This window comes from Myotis daubentonii, chromosome 3 (assembly GCF_963259705.1).
Source record: "Myotis daubentonii chromosome 3, mMyoDau2.1, whole genome shotgun sequence".
Classification (NCBI taxonomy): Eukaryota; Metazoa; Chordata; class Mammalia; order Chiroptera; family Vespertilionidae; genus Myotis; species Myotis daubentonii.
Window position 1 is genome coordinate 175658700 of NC_081842.1, and position 14288 is coordinate 175672987.

At 50.0% G+C, this 14288-nt stretch overlaps 1 protein-coding gene across 1 annotated transcript in view; it reads left to right on the forward strand.

Annotated features, from left to right (window-relative positions):
* Positions 1 to 1962: 1962 nt before the first annotated feature.
* The window catches only part of KANK4 (KN motif and ankyrin repeat domains 4), a 69043-nt gene continuing 56717 nt past the window's right edge, over positions 1963 to 14288 (forward strand). Inside the window, exon 1 of the mRNA XM_059689319.1 lies at positions 1963 to 2171. The gene's annotated coding sequence lies outside the window, so the exon portion shown is untranslated. The remainder of the gene's footprint in view (positions 2172 to 14288) is intronic.

Sequence of the window (14288 nt, forward strand, 5' to 3'; positions counted from 1 at the left end):
GGGCTGCCCCAGTTCCAAGCTTGCTTCCTCTGACTCAGCTTTACCCTCCTGACACAGCTTCATTCTGAGTCATCAGGCCAAGCTTTCGAGGACAGCAGCTGGCACTCTGGCTTCATCTTCCCAGGAAAGGTGCTCTGTCACCACACCTCAGAGCCACCTCATGCCTAACTTGGCTCACAACACCCAGAAAGCAAGGAACAAAGTCTTAATGAGATCAGAGAATGCAGAGGGAAGGCGCCAGGACCAGGAGTTGGAATGCCTGGGTTTCGGTTCTAGCTCTGGTTGACTTGTGTGATCTTGGGCTAATCATTGGAACCTCCTTAATTGGGGTTTCCTCTCCCAGAAAATGGGAATAGTCATCTCTGCTGGGCCCATCCCACCCGGGTGTTGGGAGGCCCAAGTTAATAGTATAAAGTACCCCGATTTCCAGGGCACAAACCCCTGCTCCATGAACTGGATCTGTTCATAAACTCATTTGGCTTGGCCCTGATCAGTTTGGCTCAGTGGATAGAGCATCAGCCTGCAGACTGTGAGGTCCCAGGTTCGATTCTGGTCAAGCGCATGTACCTTGGTTGCGGGCACATCCCCAGTAGGAGGTGTGCAGGAGGCGGCTGATTGATGTTTCTCTCTCGTCGATGTTTCTAATTCTCTATCCCTCTCCCTTCCTCTCTGTAAAATACATATTTTTTAAAAAACTCATTTAGCTTGAACAACATTGACCTAGATATCAAGTATTTACCATTTTTTAAAGCGAGCTATCAACAAATTGAGACTTCACTTAAATATCTGAATTTACAGCTTCTCTTAAAAGCGGGAACATCCAACTGTATTAATTCCTTGCCCCAGATATCTAAAATGAACTAGAACTGAATCGCAGCAGCCACTTCACTTGGGCAGGAGCCTGGAGCTGCCCACAAGGTCATGGAAGTCCCCACCGCTCCCCGCTCTTCCCAATGTTGGGGCCAAGTCTCTGTTGCAGTTTGCTATTGCGCTGGGGCTGTTATTTTGCTTTTAGAAGAGCCTGGTGGAAGTGAGGTCATTGTAATGACCATGTGTCCATCAACACAGGAAAATGAAAGTCCTGCAAGTGTCCCTTGCCCCAAATTATCTCCTCCTTCAGGGTATCAGTGTCAAAAATGAACCCCCTGTGGTTAAGCTTACCCTATGCCAAAGGGCCCTTTGAAAGGTACACATGGTGGGCCAGAGCTGGGATCTGGGTCCCCCAGGCTACCCTGTACCCCTCTCATATCTGTTTGTCCGCATCTGTAAAATGGGGCAATATCAGCTCTTTTCTTTTAAGTTTATATTGCCTGGCACTTACTGATCTTATTATAATTCACGGTTATTAATCTTAATGAAAATCTTTTGAACTGATAAAAAGTGTTTCGGGGGCGGTGTGAGTGTGAAGTGAAAGATTTAGGATTCCTGGGTGGGGCTAGCGCCGTGAGTGGGAAGGAAAAAAGCAAATGGATAAAGGCATGACTTAGGAGAGAGAGAAGTTGCCTTTCCCCCACTCCCACCCTCACTCTTCCACCTCCTCGAGGAGCAAATACCGCTGGCGAGTACCTCAGCCCAACCCAGCTCTGGTTCATGATCAAGGCTGGGTTCTAGTGCCCGCTCGGCCAGTCATCGCCTAGTGTGACATACAAATGCCCCGCGAACGGTTGTGGCAAAGATGAACTGAGATAAACGTATGTGAAAGCACTTTGGGAAATCAGAAAGGCGCTATACACAGATCATCAGGTCTCAGGTCTCTTTTCAGAAAGTTTCTCTTCCAAACTGTCCAAAGGCGTCTTGAGTTTGTCACAGCTAAGACCCTCCCCTCGACTTCCAAGTGCTGCCCCTTCCTACACACCGAAGCCCGCGCGCGTCAGTCTTTTTTTCTCCTGGCGAAGGCGGGGACTCGGTGGTGCTGGGCCGGCGACGCGGGGCGAAGCTGGGGCGGGGGCCGCGGTGGGTGTGACCCGCGGGGTGTGCGCCCCAGGCTCCGGCCGAATCCGCTGGCGAGAGGGCGCCCGAGGGTGTGCGCGCTCGGGACGCCGAGTGTGCGCCCGCCCGGGGGTGCGCGCCCGAGACGGGACTGTGCACCGGAGGCTGCGTGCACCCCAAAGCCGGGCTGTGCGCCCACCGCTGGCCCGGCCGCCTTCCCCCGGACTTCGCGGCTCGCCAAGGTAAGGCGCCCCGCGCCCCCGGCCCGCGCCCTGCGTTGGTGGGAGTGCCAGCAGCCAGCCCTGCGCCACCAGGGTCTTGGCCCCGCCACGCTCCCCTGCCTCCGCCGCCCGTCTCGCCCCCTCCTCGCCCCCTCCTCGCGCCGCGTCCCTCTTCCCCCTGACGGCAGAGACTGCGGCATCCTGGGCCGACCGGAGCCCCCTTTGGGGGTCCGAAACAGCCTAAGGGCGGGCGCCTCTCCCCTTGCGCCCTGACTGGCTCCCGGCGCCCGAAGGTGGGCAGAGAAGAGACCGGTGAGGAGGGGGAAGGCCGCGTCGTCCTTGCGGCAGGGGTGGTGCAGCCCCCGCCCAGCGCTTCCGAGCTGGGCGCTGCGGTCCGGGATGCAGCTTGCAGGACTGGAGCGCCCTGCCCCTGGCTCACAGGACTCCCTGAAATGAGCTCTCAGTCTTTCTTCTTTCCGAAAAGCCGGCCGCTAATTCCTACCCCGATCGCCCTCTGAACTTTCCAGCGCTCCCGCTGGGCTGCGACCTTGGGTGGAGGCAGTCGGGCTCCGCCGGCGCGCGGGCGGCCAAGGACGCTTTTTAAGATCCCGTGCACCCCTTGGTGAGATTCCCTCCCTCGCATCCCTCTTTTAAGGTCAAACCTTTGACCCCCAAGTACCGTGTCCCTGCAGCCTGGCCAGTTACTGGGCATGGGAAGGGGGAGCCCCAGAGCCCCTACATCAGGCCTGAATCTGCGCTTGCCCCCTGCTAGGGCTGCAGGAACCAGGGGGTTTAGTGCCCAGGAGCCCCAGAGTGCTGGAATGGAGGGAGAGGAGGGGACATTTTTCCAGGAGAGGAGAAGGCGATTCCCCCCTTTTCGAGGATGACCCCTTGAAGCCTGGACAAAGTTCTATTGACCAATTAGGGTCAGGAGGTGGTCAGATGTCACCTTGACCAGCAGGAGGCCTGTGGAGAAAGCATTGAATTAAATACAATCCCCGAGGACCTGCCTGGGTGGGTAAACCAATTGCGGGTGCCTTAGAGCCCCTTCAAGATGGCACAGGAGAACAAACTACACTTGGGATAGAAGTAGAGTCCACTCCGATATTGCCTTGTCAAGTCCCGCCCCCCTTCCCTGTCCAAACTCCTCACTGGACCTTAATGCGAGCTATGGGGAATGCTAAAGGGCAGTGCGAATGGAAGAATGGCTCAGGGTCCACACAAGGCTTTCCATTCAACCAACAAATACTTGCACTGAGCCAGGCACGGGCGAGATACTGGGATAGAGAAATGAGCAAAACGGGACAGTGTCTGGCCTCATGGAGCTTGCAGTCCAGTGCCAAGACCAACATGAATCAAATCACTCAAATATAGAATTATGAAGTGCTGCATTCTTTGAATGAAAGGTTAAGGTGCTAAGAGAATCTGTGGTAGGCACAGTAGTTGCTTAGAAGGCTAACTGGAATTAACCAGTTGAAGGGTGTGGAGAGAGCCTTCAAGGCAGAAGGAGCAGCATGTGAGAGGGCCCTGAGTTTAGTAACAGAGTTGATTAGAGGAACTGAAAGACTGTTTCCCAGGTGATGAGCAGCGGTTCAACCAAATGGGCATGCCCCTTGCTTCTGCATCCCATCACCTAGGCCAGTGGTCGGCAAACTCATTAGTCAACAGAGCCAAATATCAACAGTACAACGATTGAAATTTCTTTTGAGAGCCAAATATTTTAAACTTAAACTATATAGGTAGGTACATTGTTATTAACTTAATTAGGGTACTCCTAAGGTTTAAGAAGAGCCACACTCAAGGGGCCAAAGAGCCGCATGTGGCTCAAGCCGCAGTTTGCCGACCATGGACCTAGGCCAATCGGCACCTTCCTTTCTCAGCCTTTATAATGCGCATTTGGAGTCCCCCTGGCTGGGAGAGAAGGGGGGAGAGACTGACAGACAGGTGCCAGATTCCCCCCACCCCTACCCCCCATGCACACCAGCATCTTGGTTAGACAGCCCATGCCTGTTCAGGCTGCCAAGAAGCAGCAAGTCTTTCCACCAGTTGTTCCCTATTGGCAGCTGTGCTCAAAACTGACCAAGGCCTCTCTGCTCAACATCTAGGAAGGCTCATGCTGGGAGTGGTGGCTCCTCTTAGACTTTTGAAACTAGAATGAACTCGTTGCCTGCAGTGTAAGATTCCTTATACGGCATATCACTTCCCCCATCTCCTCCCTTCTCAGTGAGCACTGTCTGTTCTGCTCACAGTCACACTCCAAGCAGTTCCTAGAACACACACTCTTGCCTTTGCACATGCTGCCCTTTGTCTAAAATACTCTTCCTACTTGTTCATCCAGTGAGTGCACACTCAGCTTTGAGTTTCAGCATTAAATTTAAGGTTTCCTTACCCCATCCCCAACCGAGCCAAGGCCTCTCCTGACCAGTCAAATGCTCCATTTTGTTGTTTCCAGAGCTCCCTGGACATGCCTCGGTCACAGTGAGCATCAGCTGCACTGTGCATCTTTTTAAAACAAACACATTTTTTTAAATTGATTTTGAGAGAGGAAAGGAGAAGAATCAAAAGACAGAAACAGCCCTGGTTGGTTTGGCTCAGTGGATAGAGCATCCGCCCACAGACTGAAAGGTCCCGGGTTCAATTCCAGTCAAGGGCACATGCCTGGGTTGAGTGCTCAATCCCCAGTAGGGGGCGTGCAGGAGGCAGCCAATCAATGATTCTCTCTCATCATTGGTGTTTCTGTCTCTCTTCCTCTCCCTTCCTCTCTGAAATCAATAAAAATATATTGTAAAAAAGAAATAGAAACATCTCAAATGTATATAATCTAAAATATCTTGCATGAAATGTCACATGGTTCACAGCCCTTGCCTCCCCATTGACCCCATTTCCTGAACTTTGGACTTTAATTTTACAGGAAACAGAGGCCAGTGAGGTACAGTGACTGCCCAAGCATCTGCAACTGGTTAAGAGCATGTACCCTCCTCCTCTCCCCCTGCCCCCCACCACCACCCAGCTCCTGACTTCCGGTCCAGGGCTTCTTCTTTTAGCCAAATAGCCTCCTTTGGTCCCTGGCACCTCGTGAAGGCCATTGCACGTAGCTGGAAGATGGATATCTTGGTTTTGCTTCAGTTCAGTAGCAGCCTAAGGTTGTGACAGAGAGAAAAATCTTATTATGGGCAGAGTTGACAATTAGGAAGACAGATGGGCCATCTCCCTGGCCTATTGGCTGCCCCTTGCCTGAAATGTTATTACATCTGTTTTAGCTGGAGGAGGGTCACGTGTGCTTCACAGTTATCTTCTGGGCCCTGGATGGGACCTTTAAAATCAGGGGCCCAGCTCTTGGTCTTGTCAAAAGCTTCTTCCCCATACAGCAGGATTAAGGGAGTGAATGGGGAGACTGGGGTTCTTGCTTGTTAACCCTGGAGTTCTTGCCTGCTGGCCTGGCCTCTCTCTTGCTTTCTGCAACAAGACACCTACTTCTGGCTACTGGGCCAACCAAGTCCTTCTTATCTGCAGATCAGGATAGTAATTCACTCATTCATCAAAACTGCACTGAGTTCGCTCGGTACCAGGGACTGTGGTGGTCCCGGTTTACAAAGAAGGGTCATGAAGTATAAGCCAGTGTGATAGAGGGTTCTGCTCTGTGTGGGAAGGAGGAGAGGATATTACTTCTAATTCAACCCAGGCCTTGGGAGGTGTGGGAGAGAGGACAGTTAGGACTTCTGAATGCTGAGGATGTGCTCACTTTTGAAACTCTGATGTCATGCAAATTATGTTATTTCTGGGGGCCAGGCTGGGAACTGAATTTTCTGACTGTAAAATGGCGTTGATAACAATCTTTTTTTTTTTTCTTCCTATCTCTGGGCAGTTGTGCGGACAGTTATCACACTTCAGATGACAGACCCACTCACTTCTGTATGTGACACAGAAGCAGTACAGTATAATAAAAGGCACCTCTGTGTCAAGCCCTGGCACATTTAATCCTCAGAATAATCCCAGAGATAGTTATGTCAAAGTCCCCGGTGTATAAATAGATGAGGAAAGTGAGGCTCTGAGAGGTTAAGTGACTTGCCCAGGGTTATGGATCTAATAAATGATAACATTCACAGAGCCTGTGTCCCTGGAGACCAGACCACTTTGTGCTATTTTGTAGTCATGTGAGATGCGGGCTTGGAGGCCAGATGTCTAGGAATCAGAGCCTAAATCTGCTGTTACCTGGCTGTGTGATTTACAGCTGGCCCCCTACCCTCTCTGTGCTTCAGAATACTGATCTCCCAGACTCAGAGTTTGAGAGGCGTCTAGTAGGTCTTTCTCTGAACCGTGTCCAGTCTATATGAATAATATTTCAAAGTAGGATTAAAGGAAAGAAGAGGGGCCCTCTGGCTAAAAATAGGCCTGCGATGGTTTCCAAGATAAAATAAATGCTGCCCCACGATTTCAAGTAGATGGTTAATGTGATATGCAGGCAGGCACTTATAGATTGGTGGTGTCTGACAAAGCAGGCTGACCATTCCTTCTCCAAAGGAAAGAAATCTATTTTCAAAAGAACGCCTCACTGTCTCGCTGGGGCCCAGACCCTGCCCCTCACATAGCTTTCTGGGGACACAGGGATTATGGGAGAAAACACAAGTCCTAATTCCCATCTCCTTCCCCATTTCCCCCCAGCAGCAAATAGAACGTATTGACCGGATAAATATATGTTTTCATGTGACTGTGGCTTTTCCCCTTCGTGTGGAAGGACCCTTAGTGTCTATAGTTTCCTTTGGTATGTCTAGTTTGTGGCGCTGACGTGAAGTGACAAGTGGGGAGAAATACGGCATTGGGGGGAATTTGCTCCATGCCAAGAGAAAAGAGCGGAATTCAGTGCCGATTTCCCTCCACAGCGTGGGTTCTGCCCAGAAGCCAGAGATGCTGACTCGCAGTGAAATCGATTTTGATTTTCATAGCAGGGCACCAGGCAGCAGGGCTCATCGGCTGTTAATTACCGCTCCCCATGCCCTCCCCGCCTTGGAAAATGTAGCCATCCTACTCTTGGGAAAGCGTTTAAAAGAACGGTCATGTCAAGTTGGGTGGTGGCTGAATATATCCAAAAATGGCCACATGTACTAGGTTTAATATTGAATATGTGTGTGGGGAGGCATTTTATCAGTAACATCAGAGTTTGAGAGGTGGGTTTCATGTATCATTTTATGTGATTTTAAATAAATAAATAATAAAGGCCATCACTCTGCTCCTCGAAAAAAGGAGGATAAAAGGGGGAATAAAAACGTCACCATTTTACTAGCTCTGTGAGCACAAGCAAATGACTCAACTTTTCCGAACTTCAGCTTCCTCATCTGTAAGATGCTACTGATAATGCGGACTTAGGGAGGGCCCTTCTGATACACACAGCAGGGACTCCCTTAAATGATTCTCGGGAGGAGGGTGAGGGGCCGTCCACTGCAGCGTTGCTACCTAAGCACACCGTTGAGGTGGGGTGGAGAGGGTTCTGAGTTCAAGGCTAGTCCACTGGTGCAGGCGGTAACTGGTCTTCACTTTGGATGCCATTGGCTCAAGTCAGCATCTGCCCACACCGCCCCCCTCACCACACTATCACACCAGCCTCTTCTTTGCTGTTAGTTCAGGTTCCAGAGACGATCCTGACATCTGAGCTCAGTTCTCTAGAAGCTGAGGCTTTCTTTCCAGGCCACGTCTTGGCTGGTCTCTGGTCAGCCTGGGCATAGGATACTACTGAGACCTGAGTCCTCACTGGGCCAAGCAGATGGGAGTGGAGGATGGAGGAGGGCCAGGTGTATAGAAGGAGCTTTTGGAGCAGGAAGAGGAGTGAGTGGAGGGAGATTCCTGGAGAAGGAGATGAGGGTGGGCTGGAATTCAATAATATGCCCAATACGAATACTTACCGAGTTGTAAAGGACCTAACAGAGATTCTGAACTTGGGGTTAACAGCCCATGTGTAGAATTCAGAGGAGTCTGTGAACTTGGGTGGTGAAAAAGCAATAACATCTTTATTTAGCATTTTCTTCAATTATGAACGTAGGCAATAAACCACATGTCTTAGCAGTACCTGTGATATTGTTACCAGTAGGAATCACAGATATTTTCATATCACAGTTCAGCTGCTGCAGACATCTTGGGCTATGAGTTATGCCCATTGCAGCTCTGAGATTAAAGCAGTTATTCCACCCGCTGCTAGAGTTGGCTATTTAATGTGTTCATAAAGAACATACATTACACATTCATTTTAAGATTTTTTAATAATTGTATTTCAGTGTAATTGGTTTCCTTTGTAGTCAAGTGATGCATTTTATGTTACATATTTTAAAACATTCTGAGAAAGGGTTCATAGGTTTTCTCAGTCTGCTAAAGGGTGTCCATGGCACCAAAAGGGAAAGAGCCCCCGACAGGAAGTCAGTAAGCTTAGTTCCCAATTCCCTACCCTCGTTCATCCTCATCTTTCATCTATCTCTGTCTAATTAGTACAGACATTCTTGAGCAGTTGTAAACTCCATTTAATAGTTTGGGGAATTTGTAAGAGCACATAATTTGTGGTTTGGGTGGAAGGTTTTGATGTATATCCAGAGCTTCATTTACAAATTACAGGCACACATGGGCAACTGGTTAGACAATTCCTATCAGCCTACAAACCCACCAGGCCCCACACATCCACCAGGCCCTGTGTTGATGGCTTGGCCGACATTATGAGAACCAGTCCCTTGAAACAACCACCCGGTGGACAGTTATGGTCCTGAGAGGTTAAGGGCTTGTGTAGGCTAATTGATGAGATCACTTGGTCAAATGCAAGCTAGAGTCCTAGGAAAGAGAAGAAGCCCCGGGAGAAGTAACTTTGAAGCAGATTCTGAAATGGAGGGAATGCGAGGGAGGCAGACGGAAGAAGGAGGGAGTCTTCGAGGCTGTGGGAGACTGGCCAGATGTTTATTTTGAGGAGGAAGCCTGTGGAGAGAGGAGAGCCCACTGAGGTTTGGTCCCTTTTATTGAACGCTTAACATGTACCATACACTGTGCCTAGTCCTTTAAATACAGCAGTTTAATGTTTACCAACCACCCAATGAGCTATGACTGTTATTCCCACTAAAGGCCCAGTGCATGAAAATTCGTGCTCTGGGGGTCAGGGAGATGGATCCCTCAGCCTGACCTGCACCCTCTCGCAATCTGGGACCCCTTGGGGGATGTCTGACTGACTTAGGCCCGCTCCCCAGGGGTTCAGGCCTAAGCTGGCAGTCAGACATCCCTCTGGCAGCCCGGAAGCCCTCAGGGGATGTTGGACTAACGGCTTAGGCCCGCTTCCCCTGTGGAAGCAGGCCTAAGCCATTAGTTGGACATCCTTAGTGCTGCTGCAGAGGCAGAAGAGGCTCCCGCCACCACCGCTGCACTGGCCAGCCATGAGCTGGCTTCTGGCTGAGTCGTGCTCCCTCTGTGGAAGTGCACTGACCACCACGGGGCAGCTCCTGACTTGAGCGTCTACCCCCTGGTAGTCAGTGTAGGTCATAGCAACTGGTCATTCCCAGTTGTTCTGCCATTAGGGTCAACTTGAATATTATCCTTTTATTATATAGGATTGTATTGGTGAGTAAAGTGAGGTTCTAAGCTTCATACCTCTGCTCTAGGTCACAAAGGTACTAAGTGGTGGAGCCAGGAGCTCAGCTCAGATCTGGCTGATTCCAGACCCTTATGCCCTTAAAAACTACAGGCAACCACCGAAGAATCTGTTTGGAAAAAACTATGGCTGCCTTTTTGTTCCAGTAAGAAAGTGCTTCCTGTCCATCCATCGTGTCTTCCCCATCCTTCTCTTCAGCCTTTTGCCTGTTTCCACGCCTCCTCCCCTCCACTCTCCACCCTTAATCCACTCACAGGCACCTGTGCTGTGAATGTGGGGATAGGATAAAAATGAAGAGCAGAAGCTGTGCGGTCAGGCTGAACTGGAGTCCAACTCTGGCTTGGCCACTTGGCTGTCTCCCTGCCGAGCCTCAGTTTTCCTATCAGTGACATGGAGACAGTGGTGCCTCCTGGAAATGATGCATTCTCTAACTGGTGCTTCAGCGCCATTCAGGACAGCCTTTCCATTTGAGTGCTCCACTCTCCTCTGCCACTGGGTGACTGTCCCATTTTCTCCAGGTGTGGGATCCTCTAGGAAGCTTCCCTGCGCCCTCACACCGGCCTCACTCACTCCTGGGCCAGGAGCTCCCTCTGCCCTGAGCCTCTTCACCTACCGTTTGTCTCTAGGAAACCTTACAGTTACCTAGACCATCCCTCTTGTCTTACAGGTGAGGACCCCGAGGACCAGCGCTGGCAGGTGGGAGGGCCCGGGTGGCACGGGGAGTGAGGAACTGGGCTGGAATGAGAACCCAGGACTCCCGCTCCAGCACCTTGCCCAGCCCTGACGCCAACGCTGAAAGTGTCTCTCCCACACCGTGAAGCAGGCTATTTTGGACACGGGGACACTCACAGAGCACCTGAAAACATTCTTCTGCAGTTGCTCCTTGCCCCACTCTTGCCCTGCCTCCTGGCTGGCCTTCTCTGACCCAGTCTTCTCTCATTTTACCCCATGCCCGGGCTTTGCCAGCTGCTGAATGGAGCCCTGTGTTAGCCAGGTCTGTGGGTGGCTGCCTTCGGGTTCTTGCCTTGTGGACTCGGCCCACTGGCCCAGCTGAGGCTGACATTCCCTGCATTCGTTATTCTTTTGGATTCCTTTGTCTTTTCCTGAGAGCTATTGTTAACATGCAAATATGTTATCCTGAAGGGGAACCAGTGAATCCACCCTCCACTGTGGCTGTGACTTGGATAAGTCACCCCACCTCCCTGCCCCTCAGTTTCCTATCTGTAAAATGGGGACAATAAGAGATTGCGTTATAAGGTCACCCCGAGGATGAAATAAGATAGTGCACAGAAAGCACTTTACATAATATGTAGTCAATTAAATTGGCTTTTCCCCCCCTGTCTCTAAGGCAGTAGGATTATTTGGTCCATTCTCTCGCTGAAGTCCTGGTTCTTATTAGGTTTTGTTGGTGTGTGCTTTGTTTATTTAAGAAATGTGGTTTCCCTTTAAGATTTATTTCCTTTCTAATTATAAAATGGTTTTGAACTTCAATTCCTTGCTTTTAAAATGGAGTAAAAGATCCTACTGTACTGGCTCTTTGAGGATTTGTGAGCTAACGTGCCTTTGGCTCCTACGCCTGCCTCACTGAGAGCCTAGTTTTCGGGTTACCTGGGAGGTGGGATTGAAAGCCACTGGGAGCTTAGCGGGAGGTTATGGGTGGGTCATTAGGGAGGAGCTGGAGAAAAAGGGGAACTGAGGGGACCCTGACCCTCTGCCTCAGCCGTTTGGACGTGGAGTCTGGGTGGGAGGGGACCTGGAATCCGGCCTGGCTCTGGGAGAGGGTGGACCCTGTGACCTTTTCCCAGATCTCTGCCTGAATTCCCTGGGGAAGTGGTATCTTTGGCCTCTCACCCTGGCTTGATCTTGGCGGAGTGATGAGGAAGAGACCAGAGTTCTCTTACCTCTGATCTCATAGTGGGTGTTGTCAACTGCTCCCTTGAGAGGGCAGTTGGGCTTCTGAGAACATCAACCACGGCTAGATTCTCTGCAGTTTCTCCTGAGATGAGGATGGTTCTTTTCAGCCTGGGCCGGGGAGAGGGTCCAGGAGCAGAGGTAGCCTGACCCTGCCTACAGGCCAGCGAATGAGGAGGGGGTTTGGGGGTGGGGCAACGTCACAGGAATGTTCTAGCAACCTGCAGAGTGCCTCACTTCAGGGTTCTCTGGAAGAGGATACCCTTCGGCCCCTTGTCTGCCCTGGGCAATGAGTATTGTCTGCCTAGCACCAGGCCTGCTGTGAGCTTCTCCAGTTCACATTCCTGTCAGCTTTCTGGGGAAAGCTCATCGCCGCCATCATCCATCATAACTGAAGTTATCCTTTCAAAGCACAGCTGGACGACGTGCAGAAAATCACTTTCCCCAGGGCCAACGACCAGGAGATGAGTGGCAGTGAATGCTGGTTCCTGGGGCCCCAAAGCCAAGCAGCATCCTGCCCCCTGCCTGCCCCACCCTGATGGCTGGTGTGGGGGGAGTGGCGGGGGCCGGGGGGGGGGGGGGGGGAGGGGGTGCAGCTGGAGCTTCCCAGTTATCTGCTTTTGGGCTGGAACACAAAGGAGCCAGCCTCAATTCCAACCCAGAAGTGGGGCTGGGAGCCATGAGGTTCATTATATCTCATATTTGTTGATTACCTGTGCGCTCTCTTTTCTTCCCTTCTTCCCTCTCCCGTCCCTCCCTCTGTCATTCCCTCATTCCCTTCCTTCCTGCCATCCAGTAAATACTGACTGGTCACTTACTCTGGGCCAGGTACTGTGTGTGCTAGGCAAGGGGCTTACAGTCCAATAGAGGAGATAAGGACTCAGCTAATTACTAGACAGTGCTCTGGCGGACGCTCTTGCAAAATGATGTGGGAGCACAGGGCTAGGAGGGGACCAGTCCTGACTGTGTGGGGAGCAGGGGAAGGTGCTGGTAGGTAAAGCTGCCTTGAGGGTTGAGTAGGAGTTACCAGATGGACACAGAAGGAAAAGGTATGGGCAGAAGGGAGCCTAGACGACCTGTAAAGCTACAGTATATACAGGAAGTTCAAGAAAATCACTTATTCACCGAGTTTTCTCTCCTGTAAAGTGAAGACAATAGTACCAACGTCATAGCTGGCACACACAAGAACCCTTCCTTCCTTTTTTTGCAATTTATGATCTATCAGGAAGATTTAAACATGCAGAAACAGTGGGGATGAGAGGGAGTTAAGTGAGAAGCACATAGAGGGACGTTGCTTTCTGAAGAGAGCCTTGTAGCATGGGCAATATTAATTGAGATTAATATTTAGGATTAGGAAGAGTGGGTGCAATTTAAGCAGATTCTCAAAGGATGGAAATGACTCTTGGAGAGAAGACAAGGCATCTTAAAGGGTCAGTAAGGTGTGACCAAAGGCACAGGCATTCAGGCGCAGGGTGAGGTGTGGGTTGCATCTGTGTGGGGCAGAGGAGTTGGCGGTGAGGAGAGGAAGATGGGCTGAGACTACATCAGTGCCTAACTGGTGGGCACATGGGCGACACTTAGTTTGCATGTGAGTTTTTGACCTGCATGGTGTTGGTGATTTTTTCAAATAAAACATTTAAAAACCAGATTTTACATAAAACTACATTCCTGGATTTTTTTTTTTGAAAAGAAAAAAAAAATCAGATCTGGCAACACTAGCCCTGAATTAATCACCACATGGCAACATCTGGCCAGAAGATGAGTGGTGAACATTCAGGTGTTCACTGTAGCCATTGTCACAGGTTGCATCTCCCACTGGCCAGTTAGCTTGTTGCCTGAAATCTCCACCATTCAAATCACTCTGGAGTTAGCACACTGTGTTCTGAAAGCCCCTAATAAAATGCTAATGCACTGCAGGGGAGGAGAAAGAAAATCCTAAACCACTAGCACTGTAATTCCTTTATCACATTAGGGAATGGATTGTACTGCTCCTCAGAAGATCTTAATTGTGGAGAGGCAGTTAGGTGGGGAAAATGCTTGATGCAGGAAGGCTGGGGGAGGGAACTAGGATGTAAAGGGTGGGAGCTGACACCTGGAGGGATGGAGATGTTAGGGCCCTGCAGTGAGTCATTTCACCTGCTCCTTCCAGCCATGGCGTCCGGTGTCTTTGCGGAAGAAGGGCACCAAAACGCCTGTCTTCGGCAGATGTTTATTCCATTGTGAGATGTTTACTGCCTTGCTTTATTAAGCTTGTAAGCTTAAAAATTGGACTCTTAGAGAACAAAATGAAATTTGTTTGGGGTTTTTTAATTGGTAAGAAAACTAAAGAAAAAGATTTTTTTGAATAGTTTTTAGAGAGTATTATGTGTTTTTTAAAATTTGAAAGGCTCAATAAGCCCTATTGGAAAGTGCTTATTACAAAGTTATTTATAGCATCATACCAGTTAGCAGCAAACATTTAAAATAACATAAAAATGTATGAAGGCGCAAACTGCAACTGTCAAGAATTGGTGGTTAGGCAGGTGGAACGGTTTGGAGTGTATTACTCTAGACTTGGTACTATACCCATATGAGATACAATTATATCCTTATACACAGCTAGATATATATTCATA